The sequence below is a fragment of the Crotalus tigris genome, unplaced genomic scaffold (assembly GCF_016545835.1).
Source record: "Crotalus tigris isolate CLP2741 ecotype Arizona unplaced genomic scaffold, ASM1654583v1 scf7180000017551.9496454, whole genome shotgun sequence".
Lineage (NCBI taxonomy): Eukaryota > Metazoa > Chordata > Lepidosauria > Squamata > Viperidae > Crotalus > Crotalus tigris.
In genome coordinates this window covers 6,215,153-6,235,418 of record NW_024096469.1, presented here as the reverse complement: position 1 = coordinate 6,235,418, position 20,266 = coordinate 6,215,153, and the positions used below count along the sequence as shown (strand labels likewise).

General features: G+C 40.2%; 1 protein-coding gene and 1 long non-coding RNA gene across 13 annotated transcripts in view; one reads left to right on the top strand and one right to left on the bottom strand.

The window, feature by feature from the left end:
- Positions 1 to 20,266, top strand: part of RBFOX3 (RNA binding fox-1 homolog 3) — a 488,491-nt gene that overhangs the window by 185,545 nt on the left and 282,680 nt on the right. For 10 of the 12 annotated variants that reach the window (XM_039345408.1, XM_039345526.1, XM_039345536.1 and 7 more), the window contains exon 2: positions 4,372 to 4,492. The exons of the other annotated variants lie outside the window; for them this stretch is intronic. The gene's annotated coding sequence lies outside the window, so the exon portion shown is untranslated. The remainder of the gene's footprint in view (positions 1 to 4,371; positions 4,493 to 20,266) is intronic. 12 annotated transcript variants of the gene reach the window in all.
- Positions 453 to 17,313, bottom strand: LOC120308947. The gene is made up of 4 exons (XR_005556966.1): positions 15,450 to 17,313; positions 13,440 to 13,551; positions 2,804 to 2,919; positions 453 to 2,011 (listed from the first exon to the last, which is right to left on the bottom strand). It is a non-coding gene; the product is annotated as an uncharacterized LOC120308947 (long non-coding RNA).

The following is a 20,266-nucleotide window of genomic DNA, read 5'->3' as shown; positions in this document are numbered from 1 at the left end:
CCATAGGTTCTTCCTTGTAAGTTCTTAAGTAAAATTTTGCTTGACTAAGTAATTAGTGCAACGGTTCAATAATTCATACTTTCTCTTCCAACTTCAATTATATGCATGTACAATCCTCCTGTCTAATCTGTAGGCCAGATAGTTTTGTTCCATATTTATTGACATAGAACAACATGAAACTTTAAACAGTTGAAGGGGTATTTCACCCAAACCTGGGCTATCGTATTTAAGAGCTGACCTATTACCTGCCTTGAGTCACCATGCAGTAGATTTGATTCATAGATATATTCTTTGTGCATAATTATTTCTACAATCCCATATGTAATGGGTTTCTTTCTTTTTTTAATCTCATTGCCTTGTAATAGATTTCCTCTGTGAATAGTCATTTCCTAGCTTTTGATTTCTATGATCTTCTTAAAAACATCTCTCATTTTTCTTTTATTTTTTCTTATTATCACCTACTTGTTGACATTGTAGTTCCTTGTCCTTTCTTGCATGACTTTGGAACAACTGATGCTTTTATTTTCCATTTTTCTTTGCTATCATGATAGCTTGTTCTAAAAGCCACTTGGATCTTTTTGACTTTGAAACTTTGGGAATATTTGTATCTGCTTCAGCCTTCACAGTGTCTTTTATGTATTCCCATAGCTCTGATTTTCTTTTGCATAAGAGGCTATTGAATCTGTTCCTTGTATCAATCCGTTATCATAACTGTATGTCCTCTACGTTTACATCTGGAACAGCTGCTCTCTTTAGTTTAACTGATATATTTGATGCCAATAATTTCTGATTCATAATTTGCATCCAGAAGTGCAGACTACTCACTGCTCTAAATTCTAGTGCAAATATTTACACTATTAATTAATTTACCAGGTCTAAGGAAGGGGCATTGCCAGGAATTCTTGCACATAAAACATCCTTTTTTAAAGGTAAGAGCAAAAGTTATGCAACTTTGGCCAAGCCATGGAATAGGAGAAAATACAGAGAGTAAAAGTGTTTCTGATGGGAAACATATGTGTAAAGTCCTTTAGCTATTTCTGTTGAAAGATATGTTTGTTTACTTCCACTGTGTGAATAACTGACATGCTAGAGCTTTTAAAATTTAACTTAGACATCCTGATCTAGTATCTGTGGCTCTATACTTCTTGCTTGGGCCTTGGGAAGTGATTGTGACAGACTTTCAAAGCCGTAAGATGTCAATCCCTTTATTGGTTGATCATTATACTTTATTTTGCGGTGTGAATGGGAATTGGGGCTGTGTGGAATCAAAGAAGCATAGAACTTTTAAGGCCATCAAGTCCAATTCTTTGAGGAACGCCACATTAATTCCTCCTTTATATGGCAAAATATGCATGGACCACTCAATGCTTTTGCAACTCCTGGCTTGGAAAACAACGTATGTTTGCTTAAAATGAAACTGACTTGCAGTTCTATATATTTATCTTTCCTGTGCCTCCCACATCCATTTCTAAAACAATCCAATCTTGCTGGAGTTCTTTCTGTACCATGTACTGTATCACTTAGAGACTTTATCTCTGTTTTGTCTTTGGATAAATCTTTGATTCTGAAAGCGGGTGTGTTTTGATACATGCAAAAGTATTTCAGACTCATAGACCTATAAGTGGAAAATGTGACCATTCACTATTACGATTGATAGCCATGCAAGTGCAAAGGAGAGAAACAGCAATATCTCTGTTAGAAGGAACAAGCTGCTATTATAGCTAACTTCCTATAAATGATGACTTGGTAGCCTCTTTGGAGGGAGGGAGAGTCTCTATGTCTAAGGAGGATTATTTATTTAGCTACCTTCGCCCGTTTTGCCCAGGAACATAAAGAATTGATCCCTGCAGAAACAGAAAAAGAAGACATCAAAGGGATATGTCTCTTAAAAGCTTACTCGTATTCCCTGCTGCTACATTTCACACTTCACAAAGGTTAACCTGGAAAGAGCTGGGCATATCCACCTGGAGTTTCATTGTAGAGTTATCAGTTCTTCAAGTTCACTGTTGATCTGGTCCAGGAATAAGAAAAAATGAAATTTTAATTATGTTGATTTGAATTTTAGAAAGACACAATGAAAGCCATTAATTCTTTTTGTTAAGAAATTAGACAGCAAGCTTAAATGTGTAGTCAGTATATCGGGTTGTGCAGATTTGCTGATATTTTGCTGTGTCTGTGCTGGCTTGACACAAAGTTCCTTTCTGCATCCTTCCAGAGGATTTGAGCTGTGTGTGTGTGTGTGTGTGTGTGTGTGTGTGTGTGTATTATGGACTACTAGCTTTGTTCTCAGAGTCTGATGGACAAGGATAAAGGGTCCCCCCCCCACTCCTTCTAAATTAAGAAAACAGGTTCCAGTTCTATAATCTCAGCTGGTGGGCAAGTCCTTGGATCAACTGCACGAAATTGCTGGAGTGGTAAATAACATTGAGGATGGAGCAAGATATACACACTGCAATTTGGATAGCCTGGTCAGCTGAGCCTTATTCCAGAAACATCTGTTTTAATGCAGCCACATACAAGGTCATATCTCTGGAAATAAAGATGATTGGCTATAAGATGGACAGCTGAATCCTAGAAAGCACGGTTGACGGGATCCTTGTGTATGACTGAAAGTGCTGTTGCAACCATTGAAAATAATCTCTTAAATGGTGCAGACAAGAAGAGAAATACCTGTCAAGCAAATTGCTAACTTCATTTCTAATTCTATGAGTAATCATTGCTTCTATCGTAAACATTATTTGAAAATGTGATGAAAGCAAAATGAAAAGATTGTTTAATCATATTGTATTTAATATTATTGTACCATTGGGTGAACATATATTTAGCTCAGTCCAGTAGTTGATAGGGCAGGCATGAGTAATAGAGATAACACGCAGTATGCTTAGTAGATCAACATCCTCATTAGTAGCATTCTTCCACCTGTTATCAGCAGAAAGATTAACATATAATTAATGTGCTGTTTGCCATATGTAATGGTCACATCATGAGGGTTTTTTTGGTCCAATATATGTACATATTGAGAAGCAGCCAATCATGCAGTGAAGTGTGTGTGTGTATCTCATTAACCTCACAGAGCGGTCATGTAGTGATTTACATATAGGATTGGTAAAAATCTGTATCAAGAAATACCCCTCATTTCAGAACTATACTCGGTCATGTGCATCTGTAAGGAAAACTCATGACAAAAGGCAAAACTGGAAGTTAAAAACGAAACTACCGTACATTCCGGCGTATAAGATGACTTTTGAAAGCGTTGAAATTGGCGCCGAAGTCGGGGGTCATCTTATACGCCGAGTCGTCTTATACGGCGAAATATACGGTAACCATTTTAGAAAAAGGAAATAGTTTACATATTTGTAACAATGGATGTTTATTAAATGGACATCTCCTTATTTACAAGTTTTGTGAGAAAAACATACCAGCCTAAAAATAAAACTTTCCAAAACTTGAAATTGGGTGGGGTGGGGTGGGGTGGGGTGGTGTGTGTGTGTGTGTGTGTGTGTGTGTGTGTGTGTGTGTGTGTCACTGCTTTGAAATTCCAGTCTAACCTAGTTAGGCTTCTACTGTATAAGGACTATACTAATAAATACATCTATAATATTGGATAAACCTCTGATGCTGTTTATTATTTAGGTTTCTTGCTGAAACATACTAGAGGAAACATCATTGTAAATAGCTACATGAAGAAAGATTAATCACAGTCTCAAATACACAAATAAGTTTAATTGAATCTTCATGTACTCTCCAAGATACAATCATAGTACCTAATTCTACTAGGTTGCTTAATACAGGTTGGTATTAAATTTGAAGTAGAATATTGTTCTTTTGTAGAATTCTTCATTTGACAGTTTATTCAATTTAAGAGCGCGAGATTTTTCTGCAGTCATGTGGAAACTTCTGATAGTATCATAGTGTCACAAACCAGCCAGTTAGGCGGAAACCTCTTTGCCATTGGCTGCACTTAGTTCTTCAAAGGAAAAGGAGGATGGGAATTAGGACTATAGATCAGTCATAAGTAGTCTGTGAGACAAATAGGCTGAGAACTTGGGGAAGAGCGGTTAAGGAGACAAAGTCTTTAATGTAGCCAGAGGCTCACTGCATTTCTAATAGTGTGTGAAAGAGAGAATTCTAGTCATACATATGACACCTATATAAATTCTGTCTTCTATGCAAAGGAGACAAAACAGGGCTTCTGAATTTTCAGTAGTAATGTGGAAGAGTGAATTTCTTCTGAAATCCCTTCATTTACCCAATTCTAAAGGTGGAAGAGGCTTGCCTTTTGCATCCACAACCTTACAGAGCTGTTTTAAACCATTATAATGTTTGATGTTCATGTTAGACTATAATTTCTTTCCTGATTTTTTTTTTCAGACTAAGGAGCTAAGGTTGGCATAAAGAACCCGATGGCTTTGCTTTCCACCATATAGTGTTTATAGCTGTACTAGATCTCCTGAATCTCCACTGGAAGTGACATAGCCCTTTGGTATTCCAGGTGAGCGTCTCCGGTGGGACCAATAAGGGAAATAACTACACCTGAAACATTTTATTTTTCTGAATGAAACACATGCTGTTTTTTGAGGTGTTCATCTTCATTGGTAGTATTAGGCTCTGGAAATGAGCAGACTACTCAAATCTGAGGGTAATCTGTGAAGAAAATAGAGGCCAGCCAAAACAATATTCTCTTCTACTTTTAGTTAAATATGTGCTGACTGAGAACTAAGTGGCATTTCTCTTAACTGGATCCACTTGGAAATCATATATAATTTTGTCCCCTGGCTTGGATTTATATAAGGATTAATTATTAATCCTGATTAATTGCTTACTATAGCCAAACCACAGTGGTCTGACTTAGTCTTCTCCCATCCTATGGCATGGTTTGCCACTAGCTGCCATTGGCTTGTTTATAGTTATACTGCTATGAACCATGGTGGCGCAGTGGTAAGAATGCAATATTGCAAGCTACTTCTGCTGACTGCTGGCTGCCTGCAGTTTTGCAGTTTGATTCTCACCGGCTCAAGGTTGACTCAGCCTTCCACTCTTCCAAGGTTGGTACAATGAGGACCCAAATTGTTGGGGCGATATGCTGACCCTGTAAATCGCTTAGAGAGGGCTGCAAACCACCGTGAAGTGGTATATAAATCTAAGTGCTATTGCTATTTATCTTGAAAAGCAAAACCAACAAGAACATATAGATTAGTTTAGGTGTGCTTATTTCCTCAATGTAGTGGTAGAGGTCCTTGGGAAATCCTTGGGAGGTGACATACAAACCATAGCAATGCAGTGGTAGCCAGTAGTGAGCCATATGGGGTAGTGGGGAGAAACAAAAGGGGATTTCAGGCCCCATTCATGTCAAACCATAAATCATGCACTCTTAAATCTTTTGGTCATTTAACTACACAATTCATTTTCATCAAGACATGCACTTTTAGGAAGGAATAAATGTATCTGTTTTAATTGCTGCTTTGTTTTTTCTTATTTTATGTTGAAACTGAGGAGTAAATTGCACTGTTATCTGTATCTTATTGAAACCAATGTTATTCTGTTCTTCCGCTAGCTATATAGGTCAACCTAACAGCAATACACCACATATTTCAGCAATAAAGAGTTTTAAAAGACACAAAGGGAAATGATACTGAAAGTGTTCAAAGGCTATTTCTGTCTATTGAGAATTTGGGGATTATTATTATTATAGTTGGTCGCAAAGTCAGCTAGATGTTTAGACTGGATTTCGCATCTTTATCCACTTATCAAGTCCTTCCCAAGGACTTGGAATAGGCAGATGTTGTTCTCTGATGGTATTAATTTATTATTATTATTACTACCATGATTATTGGCTTGATAGTAACTTACATACCTGTTTTATGTTTAATATGGTCTGGATGCAGGTTATTTAGACTGCATAGCAAGAAACTTTAAAATATTTGAAGAAATAAACTTCTAACCCTTAGCAAGAATCCTCTGTATTTTACCCACAAAAAAAACATGTGTTATATCCAGTTTCTGCACCAATATTCTCATCTTTTGTTCCTTAGTATTATTCCTTTAGATACAGGTAAATCTCTGTTGTTTAAAGCAGAGATCCCCAATCTTTTGGGCACCAGAGACAGGTTATGTGGAGAGAGATTTTTCCATGGACTAGAGGGAGCGTGGTTTTTATGCTGCCTGCATCCTGTGGATGGGGCTTTCCTTGTTTGTGCGGACCGGTTACTGGCATGCCGTGGACCGATACTGGTCCATGGACTGGGGGTTGGGGACCCCTGGTTTAAAGCATTAATGTATAGGGAAAGTCTTTTTGTTTCTTGCTCGCTTAAGTTATCTTAAAGAGCAAACTAGATATGTTTATAGTGTTTATAGTTGCTGACTTTTTAAACTAAAAGTTGATGGGATTGGAATGGATTGGGATTGGCAAGAAGAGGGCTTCTCCCGTTTCATATGTTGTTTGAAATGAGAGAAACAATTTTCCCACTTAATGCTTTTCTGCCATCCCAGATCTGAAAAAGCTGGCACTTTAAAGGGCAGGCCTGAAAAGAGAGTTCAGCAATGAGTTAAAGGGTATCTTAGACTAAAGCAAGGAAAAGAGTCATATGATATACCTTTGGATAGAGGAAATCCCTGAGAATGAGCTAAAGACATAATATTTGGGGACTAACAATATTGTCAACATTGGCTGTTCTGCAATTCTCTAGGGATTTGGGTAGGAAACCTGTATGTCACCTGCTGTGATTGCTTTTTAACCGGAGATGCTTGGCTGGCTCTATGCATGTGGAACATGTCCTCTACTGATGAATTGCACTCCTCCTCTTAAATGCATGTTTCTAAATTTTGTAAGTTGGTTAGCGTTGAATTAAGAAACCTAGCATTATAGAGAAGGCCATAGACTTACTTTAGGTTCCTTCAACTATTGTTTGCATGTAAACAAAAAATAATATGTATTACCAAGAAAACAAGTGCTTTACATCAGTGGCCCCAAACCTTTTGGGCACCAAGGACCAGTTCCTTGGAGAGAGGCATTTCCACAAGCCAAAGGGGGTGGTGATTTCACGTGCTGCCTCCATCCCACTCGTCCACGGATGGGGCTTTGCTTGTTTGCACAGCCCGGGTTTTGGCCCAGGCGTTGGCCTGCTTTACATTATTGAGACAAAGAATACTTCTTATTATGCACATATCTCTTGAATACAAAATCATGCTAATACTTCTCCAAAATATAACGGGTCTTCAACTGAGCAACTTTATATAGTTGTTTATTAAATTTATGTGCTGCCACATCTCATTATCCAAAGCGATTCTGAGCAAAATAAGGTATTTTATACCAGCTAAAAGTCTATTGCAAAACCATTGGTCATTCTGCCTAAGAGTATCCTTAGGACTTGAGATAAGTCACACACAAAGCTGCAGAGCAAGATCAGATACCTAAAATCTAAGACTAGATTCCTTGCTTATTTGAAAATGAATTTTGCTGGGTAAAGTAAATAAGCATAGGCCTGGGCTGCACTATAAAAACAGGCTAAGTTTAATTTACCCCAGTTTTGTGCCCTCCAATTGCATTGGACTGTCTATCAGCAATCTGTTTGTTCCCACAACATATATGCTGCTCTATTTCTGGAGACTTTCATCAGCCCTACAGGATTCATATCAGAAGATTAAAAACAGGAATTAAGTAATGCTTTTTTTTAACCAATGGGTCTGATGTGCCACCATTTGGGGTAGCATGACCTTATTTGTTCTTTTGAAAATGCTTTTACAATTCTGTGCAAATGCAGTAAGGAAGGGGGTGGTCTGGATATCCAGAAATAAACTACAGTGGAAGACCATCAGCTGAGGAGGCCTGAGCCCATAGTCTCCGAAGAAAGCATTCCCCCAGCGGTATAAATTGCTGGGATAACCTCATTAATTGTCATAGTGGCCATGAATTCATAAGTTCCTTGTCTTCTTCTCCTGGCAGCTAAGTTGAAATCCTCCAGTTTAGGGTACCACAGTACCAACTCTGCAACTGGGTCAAGTGGCTCAGATTGGGTGATGCTATGCAACAGGTAGGTTGGTAAAAAAAACTATTCTACAATACTATAAGCTCTGCTTCACAATGGGACATTGACTTCAGTCACCAGCAGAGTCTCCCAGATGACTATCATAATCTGCCAGCCCCACATGTAGATCATTCTAAGAAAGAAGCTCCACAATAAAATTAAAACTAACATTATTAAGATTGGTTATAGTAATATAATCTTGTAAGTCTGATTAGAATAGGCTTTATCACCTCCCTTTCTTAAACTTGTGTAAGTTAGGGGACTGTCTATTGAAAGCAGGTCTGGGCACATCCAGCCGTTTGGCTGTCCCTTTCCAGCCTGCACAAGGTCAACCAGAAATTAGAGATCAAATCTAAATAAATGTACACTGTGCATGCAATACAACTACATTGCTTTTATTTTAAAGGCAACTGCTATTTTTTTCAATTTACATAAATGTGTACATGCCTGCCTATGAACCTTCACAGCCCTATTGGCTTGGCTCACCACAACAGTCTTAGTTTCTCATGTGACCCCTTGGAAATATTAATTGCCCACCTCTATTTAATATGTATATGCATACCTTCTTCATTGTTTGGGCTTAAGCAACATTTCCCTCCTCTTTGCTTGATTGAATTATTATTAACTGTATACTACCCAACTCCCAATGACTCAGGATGTCTCACAACAATCAAAACAAGGAAATTACAATAAAAACCAATCAAATGAAAGAAATACAAGATAAAAAAATGATAACAGCTTCCAAGTATCCAAATAAGGAGTAGACTACATCTGGAAAAAAACATGGATCCTGAAAAACTTAATAAGAGAGAAAATATACGATCATATAGACCATATAAATCAGAAGCAATAGTGAACAGCAGAGATCAAGGACAACAAGGAAATAAAAAAGACCATGGAAAGATGACAAAGATATATACTTCTTAATCATGCGTTCTTGATCTGACATTGCTTTCTTTAAAAAAAATGGGGAAAAACAAACTGAAGGCTAGAGGATGCTGTTGAGAAAACAAAATCCTTAGTTTGATAAATTTAAATTTTCAAGGCTATGTAACAATGTTTTTCTCTCAATGGAAGGGCAGAAATCTCCTTTGTTTTGGGTTTTTTTTTAAATGAAGATGACTGTAATCTCTGAAGAATAGATAGAGACTATAAGTAGAGATGCTCTTGAAATGTGAGCCAGTCTATAGTGTGTACAGCTTCACTCTCTGCTCCCTTGGGGTAACAGCAAGATATTACAGATTATGTTTAAGGGGACCAAAGCCTGCAGCTGCATCACATACTGAAGAAAACTGAAGGAATGATTGCTTCCAACTCTTTTCTTTCATTGTTCCCAAGTGTGCAGATGCATACCCTGAGAGGATAAAATACGGAAAGCTGTTGATTTCTCCCTTCCTCGGAAATCTTCATTTCTCTGCCGAGACCAGAGGTCATCTTGAGAGAAAAATTAAAGAGCATCTTCATCTTTCTGAAAAGGCAGCTTGCCCATATTTCCCCAGTTGCATTAATGAGTCTCAAGGAAGCCAAACTTGCTGTATCATAATTTATTGTCTTGAGTCATTTATTGATCAGATTTATCATTGCCTCTTACACCTTATCTTTTGCTTACACGCTTGAAATAGGATTCTTCCCTATCTTTTGGAAAACATCTTTTTAAGAACAACCACTCATTTTCCCATTGATAAAACAAGCATCTTTTTCTACTCGTATAAACTTCATAAACTGGTCCTGACTCAAGACAATAAATGATGTAACAAAATACAGGAAGATCTAAAGACTACCCATGTACTGATAAGATGCATGGACAAACAAGTGGGAAGTTTGCCTGATGCCTGCCCATGTAATCACTGCCAAAACCCAGCGGGATTGGCTCTTTTGCAGTTACATTTTCGTCTGCTCTGCTCATGACTGCAAAGCTTCTAGGTGATACAGCAAGTTTGGCTTCCTTGAGACTCATTAATGCAACAGGGGAAATATGGGCAGGCTGCCTTTTCGGAAAGATGAAGATGCTCTTTAATTTTTCTCTCAGGATGACCTGTTAATGCCGCCTAGCACTGTGTTGGCTTTTTTGGCAGCTGTAGCACACTACTGGCTCATATTTAAATGATTGTTCACTAGGACTCCGAGTTCCCTCTCACAGTTACTACTATCGAGCAAGGTACCCCCTATACTATACCTGTACATTTGGTTTTTCTTGCCTAAATGTAGAACCTTACTTTTTTCACCATTGATTTTCATTTTGTTAGATAGCGCCCAGTGTTCAAGTCTGTCCAGATTCTCTTGTATCCTAAGCCTGTCTTCTGGAGTGTTGGCTATTCCTGCCAGTTTGGTGTTGTCTGCAAATTTGATGAGTTCCCCATCTATCCCCTCGTCCAAATCATTGATGAAGATGTTGAAGAGCACTGGGCCCAGAACAGAGATCACATCTGCCAGTTCCTTGAGAACCTTGGGGTGTAATCCATCTGGTCCTGGTGATTTGAACTCATCTAGGCTGGACAGGTGCTCACTTACCATTTTCTTGCCTATCTTAATGTGTTTTTATTCTGTTTTTTATGGCACTATTTTTGATAGGTTGGTCTGTTTTTTCCCTTTGTATAAAGACAGATGCAAAAAATGAGTTAAATAGTTCTGTTTTCTCCCTGTTGCTTGTCACCTTCTTGCCACTTTCACCTACTAATGGATCAATCATTTCCTTCACTTTTTTCTTGTTTTTTACATGTTGAAAGAAGCTTTTTTTTGTTATTTTTGACTTTGGTTGCAAGCCTTATTTCATTTTGAGCCTTAGCTTTCCTCACTTCATCTTTGCAGACTTGGGCTATTTGCTGATATTCTGACTTAGTTATGTATCCCTCTTTTCACTTTCTATACTTGTCCTTTTTATCTTTCAATTTATCAGAGAATTCTTTATGCAGCCATGCTGGTTTCTTTTGAGAACTGTTATTTTTCCTCTTTGTTGGTATTGTGCTAGACTGGGCTTTTATTATCTCACTTTTCAAAATTTCCCAACTTGTTGAGTTGTTTTCCCCTCGAGGATTCTCATCTATGGAATCCTTCCCAAGCCCTCTCTAAGTTTATTGAAATTAGCTCTATTGAAGTCCAAGACTCTAGTTTGACTGTGTTCTATTGCTTGTGCTTCCATAATGTTGAATTCCAATATTGCATGATCACTTCCTCCCAAGGTTCCTATGGCTTCAACACCTTCTATCATTTCATCTCTGTTAGTGAGAATTAGATCCAAAATGGCTAATCCCCTCGTTCCCTTCTCTACGTTTTGGAAGATAAAGTTGTCTTTGGAATCTGTCTGATTTTCACTTGGTGCAGAGTTTGTCTCCCAGTTGATGTCAGGGTTGTTAAAGTCTCCCATTACTATTGTGATGTACTTCCTACATACCTTAGTTAGCTGACTAGCAAAAAGTTGATCTATTTCCTCTGTTTGGTTGGGTGGCCCATAGTATACACCTATGGCAATGTCATTCCCCTCCCCTTTTATATTGACCCAAATGCATTCAAGACAGTTGTCATCATTGTTGTACTCTATTTCTGTAGGGATGTAGTTATTTCTTATACAGAGAGCAACTCCACCTCCTCTTTTATTTGATCTGTTTCTTTTAAATAATTTAAATCCCTCTAGCTGTGTGTTCCATTTGTGAGTTTCATCCCACCATGTTTCTGTAATGGCAACAATATCATATCTGCCCTCATTAACCTGAATTTCTAGTTCACCCTGTTCGCTGTTCATACTCTGTGCATTGGTGTATAGACATTTGAGTCCTTTATGACTGACCCTGTGTTTACTTTCTACATAACCTATGTGGTGCCTGAGTTCCCCTATTGTCTTACCATCTATTTGGTTAGTGCACTTTGTGTGGCACTCGCTATTAAAAGCTTGATTTTGCTTGACAGCAAGATTGATATTCTTGTCCACACACACATTTATGTTACATGCACTGATAGCCCTATAATTTTTAGATTGCCGGGGACAGGGATGTTCTGTATCAATTAACTCACTGTCCCTGCTGTTTAGTTTAAATATTCCTCCAGAAAAATCTATGAATGTATAGCCGAGTTACTCAGTCCCTTTCTTTGATGGATGCAAACTCATCTCTTTTGTACATTTTTTCATTGGACCAGCTGCTGACATTGTAACTAATATATCCAAAGCCTTCCCCTTTACACCACTCCTTCAGCCACACATTGAATTGTGCTATACACTGGCCTTTTCCACTTTGCTCCTTATACACTGGTAAAATCTCTGAAAAAGTAAGCCTACAGCCTATTCTGCTAAGTTCCTGCCCCAGGCTCTGGAAATCATTCTGCACAGAGAGTACATCTTTTTGGGACAGATCGTTAGTGCCAAGATGTACAATAGCCTCCATATTACAGTCCTTGCTGTCATTCTTGATTATTTTACAAATACGCTTTTTGTCCCTACTGGCAGTAGCACCTGGAAGACACCTGACCTCTTTCGAACCCTCTGTGTCCTTTCCTAAATTTACATCCCTTATAATTGAATCACCAACCAGAAGGTGGCTTCTCTTTTTGAGTGCCTTTCTGTTCTTGCATGACTGATGTGTAATACCTGATTCGCACTTCTCCCTGTCGAAAACAAGTTCTTCATCTCGGACCATGATCCCCTGCTTATTTGAGTTATCATCACAAATACCTTTACCTGTCTCCTTAATGTCCCTATTAAGGTCAGCAAGGGCACTGTATCTGTTGTGCAGGGACACAGCGAGAGCTTTGTGTTTATGGTTAATAGCTCTCACCCTGCCAGATCCCACGGTGGTCCACACTGCCCTTCTCCTGCAAGATCTTTGTGGTAGAGGGGGCTGATAGTGTGGAGGTTCAATAAAATAGAAGGGCTGAACTGGACACCTAATTTCTGCCTGAAGAGCAGAGATTACAGACCCTAGATAAATAATCTGTCCTTATAGACTAGTGATTTGTTTACAGATAGGACAGTTTCCAAGATTGAAAAGGGTAATTTGTAGCTGATAATTTATGGCTTAGCTCAGGGGTCCTCAATCCCCAGTCCATTGATTGGCACCGGTCTGCAGCATGCCAGCTGTGGGATGTAGGCAGCATGCAAAACCTCACCCTCTCCGGTCTGCGGAAAAATCTTTCTCCATGGAACTGGTCCCTGGTGCCCAAAAGGTTGGGGGCCACTGGCTTAGCTTATTTCCACGTAATGTTATTAATAAACTATATTTGTAGCAAGGGATGCTGTGATGTATGAAATCTATCGCTGTAAAAGAGTTTATCAGATGACTCAACTTTATTGGGAATGCCTTCCTCCCCATTCTAAATGCTATAAGAATCCATTGTCTTTTACTTGTTGTACTGAAAGTCCAGTATCATTAGAATCATAGAGATTTTTTGTTGAGGTTGGAATCTCATCAGGTAGCTAAGACTTACTATTCCATTTTCTCTTGAGCCACGGAGTTGTGCAGCCTGGAGATCTAAACTAGTGGTGATTGGCTGGTATGCCCAGAGATGTCTCTTGGCTGCTTATGTTCCTTGTCCCCTGCTGTATGAAAGAAGCATTCTTTTAGGAGCTCCATTGGAAAAATGGCTCTGCAGCCTGATGCTAAAAGACAGCCCTAACCATTAGCAAATGCAGCAGCATACTGATGTAAGAAACCCACCCTGGACCCGGCTGATTTAAACAACTTCCACCCAGTCTCCAATCTCCCCTTTTTGGGGAAGGTTGCAGAGAGAGTGGTGGCGCTCCAGCTCCGACGGTCTCTGGATGAAGCGGATTACCTAGACCCTTTTCAATCTGGCTTCAGACCCGGTTTCAGCACAGAAACTGCTTTGGTCGCGCTGATGGATGATCTCTGGAGGGCCCAAGACAGGGATTATTCCTCTGTCTTGGTGCTACTTGACCTCTCAGTGGCTTTTGATACCATCGATCATGGTATCCTTTTGCGACGACTTGGAGGGGTGGGAGTGGGAGGCACCGTTTTACGGTGGTTCTCCTACCTCTCTGCCGGTCGCAATCGGTACTGGTGGGGGGGCAGAGGTCAACCCTGAGGCCCCTTGAATGCGGGGTGCCGCAGGGGTCGGTTCTCTCCCCCCTCCTATTTAACATTTACATGAAGCCGCTGGGTGAGATCATCAGACAGCACGGGGTGAGGTTTCATCACTATGCTGATGATAGCCAGCTATATATCTCTTCCCCGAGCTCTCTCAGTGAAGCGGCTGATGTGATGGGCCATTGCCTTGAAGCCGTGAGGGTCTGGATGGGGGTTAACAGACTCAGACTCAATCCTGACAAGACCGAGTGGCTTTGGATGTTGTCTCCCAAGGATCATGTTAACTGTCCAGTGTTGACTCTAGCAGGGGAGAATATATCCCCTTCGGAGCGGGTTCGCAACTTGGGTGTCCTCCTTGATCCACAGCTGAAATTGGAACATCATTTGACGGCTGTGGCTGGGAGGACCTTTGCACAAGTTCATCTGTTGCACCAGTTGCGACCCTACCTGGACCGGGAGGCTCTCCTTACAGTCACTCATACCCTTGTCACCTCATGTCTGGACTACTGCAACGCGCTCTACATGGGGCAACCCTTGAAAAGTATTTGGAGACTACAGTTGGTCCAGAATGCAGGGTTAGGGTTAGGGTTAGGGTTAGGGTTAGGGTGATAGTGGGTGTTCCTCGGTACACCTACGTTACACCTGTCCTCCGTGAGCTGCACTGGTTGCCTATTGGTCTCCGGGTCCAATTCAAGGTGTTGGTTATTACCTTTAAAGCTCTATATGGCTCAGGGCCAGGCTATTTGCGAGACTGCCTACTACCTCATAGTTCCCTTCGTCTGGTTAGATCCCACAGGCTGGGCCTCCTTCAGGTCCCCTCGGCGAAGCAGTGCCATTTGGAGGGGCCACGGGGGAGGGTTTTCTCTGTGATGGCGCCCATGTCTTGGAATCAGCTCCCCCTGGAGATTAGGACCGCTCCCACCCTGTTGGTTTTCCGCAAGCTGCTTAAGACCTGGCTTTTCCGGCAGGCCTGGGGTTTATAAAATCTGACCCCTGGATGAATGTTATTGTATTGTTTGTTTGTCAAGTTATGTTGTGTTTTTATTGTAAACCGTCCGGAGTCCTGCGGGAGTGGGGCGGTCTATAAATTTTAACAAATAAATAAATAAATAAATATCTGGGTTCTTCATGGATGATCCTTAGTTTCAAAATATGGATGATTTGGTTATGACACTTATAAGCTAGCAAAAGTGTGCAGAATAAGCTTTTGAAAGAAATGTGTGAGCCCTTCTCACATTTGCTTATGTTTGTCTACATAATAGAGAAGTGCTATTCTGCACCATGCCGTATGTTACCATTTGAGTTTGCTGCATGGGCAGTTATATAATATTATGAAAAAGGAAAACCAGCCCAGCCACAAGTGGCTTCAGGTGAGTCGGTGTATACTCACCACCATGACATCTGTTGCTCATCTGTTATTGCTTGTTGATGATGTCTATAACATTGGCTCGCCTTTGTTTGTAAACCTGACAAATTTTGTTTCTCCATATATTTTGGAATATGTCCAAAGTTCTCTGCCCACATAGAAGAAGAATGAATAATGTTTCTTGAAAATGGGAGGAAAGTGAGCTTTTCCAGTTTCACTAGACAAATTGATTAATCTTAATTTCTTTGCCTTCACAATGGAGCTTCAGCGTTTGGTGTTCTTCCCTAGCTCTGGGTCTCTGATTACACTTCCACTGTTGCCATGAAGATTTCTACCATTATTGTGTCACAGCCATGCTAAATTTAAGAAATTAGGGCACTTTTGAGCCTGTATTACAGAAAACCAAGAGGTTTACAGTGACAGAGAGAACACCATGAAATTTGGTGCCTGCAGATATGTTTCCTGTCATCCAGAAATACTTTTGGGAGGGGAAGCACATTTTAAAGGAAGCCCTAAAGAAAACAGCAGAGAACTATCTGAGAAGGGATCCCTCAAGGTAATTTTGTTCCAGTGTCTAGAAGCCTTTAGATTGCTTAGACATAAAAAGCAGCTTAACTTTGTTTTCAAAATCTCAGCTGAATGAGGGGAGAGAGAATTGTGCCCGCAAAGGGAAGGAGGTCATAATTAAAGTGGTGGCTACAAATGATGAAGGCTATTTCTCTCTTCTTTACCCTCCTGGTTCCACCCCCAGAGAATAAATTGGGTCAGATTTGAAAGTGGCGTTTCCTCACGGTGGATTTAATTTTAGCTCTTGCAGACGAGCTTTTGCATCATAAGCACCCGTGGATTTTTGGGAAACGTGCCCAGTGAGGCTTATCTGCCATGGAACAAGATATGTGTTTATTTCCTATGATAGTATGTTTTCCGTAAACAACCGTGTGTTCCTAGAACCCTGTACCAAGGACAGGATGGAATAAAAGGGGCAACTAATTTTGCATAAATCCTTAGCTATTCAGTGAGGTGCAAGTTCTGTTTAGGGTAAAATCGACATATCTCTATTGTAGGTTATAATTTTTTCCCCAGTTATGATAAAGGAAGCATTAAAACAACTGCAGTAGGAAATCCAAAGGAGAGGAGAAGATATGAGGATATATCACCTGCTGATCTAGAATCAGCAAACCCATTACAGATAACTATCAGCCCTTGTTACACAGCCCCACCCTCGTGGATTAAATTAGCTGAGATACTGGTTCAGGCCAACAGGTCATCTGGAAAAGGGCAGCACTCTTCCCGTTGTTATTAAGCAAATGTTTCCAAAGCAGATGTGGAAGAAAACAGCACTATTAGGATAAGCTGTTTTTTTAACTACAGTGTAAGAGATTCAGGGAATGTTGGCAGGAAAGAATGAAGGTGATCAAGATGTTGAAACATGTTTGAATATAATAGGACATTGATAGGATTATTGAGATCATGACTGTATAGAAGATTTGGTCTACTCGGGATACGTTGCTGCTAAGCATCTTATCTGTAAGCTTCATCTAGCATCACCTTAAAGAAATTATCATTTTAGCATTACATTGCTCCTTTTTAAGTGACAGGCTTGATTTAAACATGCATTCCCTTGGACATTTTTGCTATGACAAGGATTTAGATCTGGTGGGGAGAGGTATATACCATTTCCGTACATCTTGCTACTGCTTTAAATCTGCCCAATTAGTTTTAGTAATCACTCAGTGTGTTAAAAAATTAAGAACAATTAAGGGTGCAAAGAGTTTTCAGATGCGGTGTTAAGTACAACTGCTGGCAGGCAGCTGTCTGATCCCATGTGTAGTTGGAGAGGCAAGAGAGAGCACAACAGAAGCAGAAGTGATGAAGCCAAAGGCTTGCAAAATAGGAAAGCTCTAAACTTCACTAGAGAGTGACTGCCCCCCTGGAGTTGAAGGCGGGCAACATTTGAGGGACTGGGAGCTGCAACCTGACCACTGCTGCTAGTTTTCTGGCTGACTGCAGTTGGTTTTGATGCCACAACAGAAAACAGAATAGCCACCCATTTGGGTAGTTAAGAAGGCAAATGGCTTTGAATCCATCCTTAAACCTCCCCAAATGCAGGAAACGATCCCAAGCCCTGCTGCCAAATTTCAGTGGCCAGATGGCTAAATTTTGGAGTCATGACTTCAGGCCATTTTCCTGGATTGTGGAGGTGGGAGGGGCAGGAGATCTAAAGGTACTTGCTGCCAGATTTGAGGTTGCTAAGAGACACATGTGTTTTCTCTTGTCCACCTTGCCATGGACCATAGTGGACAAAATTCAGTGGCCTTTTGAAACTGTTTCTAGACCAGGGATGTCAAATTCAATTTCACTGAGGGCCGCATCAGCATTATGGTTGCCCTGAGGGGGCTGGGTGGGTGCAGCCTAATGGATGGAGTGGGTGTGGCCTGCTGGGTGGGCATGGCCAGTTCTACATCATTCGCATCAAGGGTGCCTATGGGGGGGCCTGGGCAGGAGTGGGACAGATCTGAGGGTCTCTGGCAGAAGAAGATGGGACCGGGGAAAGTGCCAAGGCATGGTCCACCGGGGCAAGGGCCAAGATGGCCACCACAAAATTGTACATTGGCTCCCGGCTGGCCTGGGCCAGGGCCAAGGCAGAGAGGGCCGTTCCCTCACTGTTTCCAGGATGGCTTCGCGGGCCATATGAAACCACTTTGCGGGCCGCATCCGGCCCCCGGGCCTTGTGTTTGACATGTCTGTTCTAGACCAATTCCATATTATATACTGTACTGGAGAAAGGTCTTGAGACTCTTGACAATCTGGAAAATTAGTAAACAAACAGCAGGAAACCAAAGAAGTGGTATAAAATCTATTAATTAAGGATTGCTTATTTTACATCATCCCAGTAGGTGGTAGTACTCAAGCAAACATGGCTTGTCTCAAAGTGGAGTCAAGTATGATTAGGAGTTAAATGGAACACCACCAAGAAACCTCATGTCTCCATAGAGAAGGAAAGGAAGGGAAGGAAAAAAATACACCAAAACATCAAACCCAAAAGAACCATCATAGAAAACAGTAGTGGTAAATCATTTCTATAATTATCAAAAAAACAGCAGGGATGAGTCTATGTAGTCACCAGGCATCATGTTTGATCTGAGGGTAACTTGACATGTAACTGATAATCAAAGACATGGTAAGATTTCTTTGATGCAAATGACTTCGTGTCTGTTTGATTATTTGGACTAGAAAGGGCAAGATTTTAAAAATTTAAAGAATTCCAGAAGACCATATTGTACCAAAAGCATTGGAGCTTACTAAATTGGATCTTTCTTTGAAAGTGCTTCCTCAAGATGTAGAGAATCTTCCCTCTAATTCCAAAAAGGAAATTTAATTCACACATAGTTCGGTTGAGAGCCAATGTCAGAAGAAAAATAGGTTCAGTTGATCACCTGGCACTAGAGTGACTATTTGAACTGCAATCTCTTGCTTTGGTACTGTATTCAAAAGTAGCTTATCCTGATGCTGTGGTTTTCTTCTGCAGCATTTGTCAATAACATTTGGAAGAATGTCACACTTATCTAAATGGTCCACTGATCTGAACCAGTATCTCAGGTACCGGTAGTATAGTCTATAGGTAAGGGTGGGGGGTTGCCCATTCGAAAAGCAAAAAGCAGGAAGTCCTTGTTAATTTGGTTCTATTGAAAAATAAGGTTTTGCTCATGAATAGAAGCACTGTCTTTAACTGACCTTGGGATTGCTCAGAGATCTCAAACGTAAAACTTTCCATTGTAGTTTCCTCTGTGCTAGAAATAATCCTTGTGCATATATGTATTAGATCATGTCTTGTTGAAATTACCCATAAATGGATGTGGTTGGCAAGCCAAAACCAAACAAATCACATTATTGCTTAGCATGTTATGTGACTCTAGTTCTGCCATATTGGCTAACACTAGACAGAGGCTAGACAGTCACTTGTCTGTGATGGTATAGGTTCTCCTGTTTGAGCAGGAGGCTGGACTAGAAGACCTCCAAGATCCCTTCCAGCTCTATTCTATTTTACTACTGTAAACAGCTTTACTAAGAATAGATATATTCTTTGTTTGGAATACAGGCGAGAAATAGGCCTTCTGCATATGGATAGTTTGGTCAGTCAAGCTGCTCTAATTCAAAACTTACGAAATGTTCTCTGGAGGCAAGACCTGTGTCTCTTGGACAGATGGCGTGCATGCTTCTTTTTTTTTTTTCCATGACCTTGTAGTGCTCAGCGATTCCCTCAGCTACTGAATAAAGACACATGGGCTATGGCTGGAAACCAGCCATGGAATGACAATTGGTATTTGCTGCCAAGATGGCAACAGTGCCAGAGTAATGGTTTAGGTAGCAGCATCACAGGGAGTCTGGAGCTTAACTTTTATTATGGGATGCTCTTTAAAATTGTATCTCATTTTGCCTTTGGTTTGGATGCCACTTTACAATTTGATTTAAATATATTTTGTTATTTAAATATATATTTTTTATTTATCATATTTAGAGACCTCCCATCTCCCTCACAGAGTGACTCTAGAGGAATAAATTTTGCTATATTATGATTTAAATATACTAGGCTTTGCTGTTCATTGATAGATTGGGATGTCTCAACAAATAGTATATTCCATATCTATGTTACTAGGCTCTAATATACTAGTCAGTGCTGTGCCATCTGTTTCTGGTTTTCTCTTTCCAAGGTACGGGAGATCCAAAATCTGGATCCTATTCTGGGTTCCAGAAATGTTCTGTTATAAAACATCTAGACTGGGCTTGGTGACTGATCTCAGTTTTTAATTTAGATGAAAAATGCCAGTTTCACCTGAAAA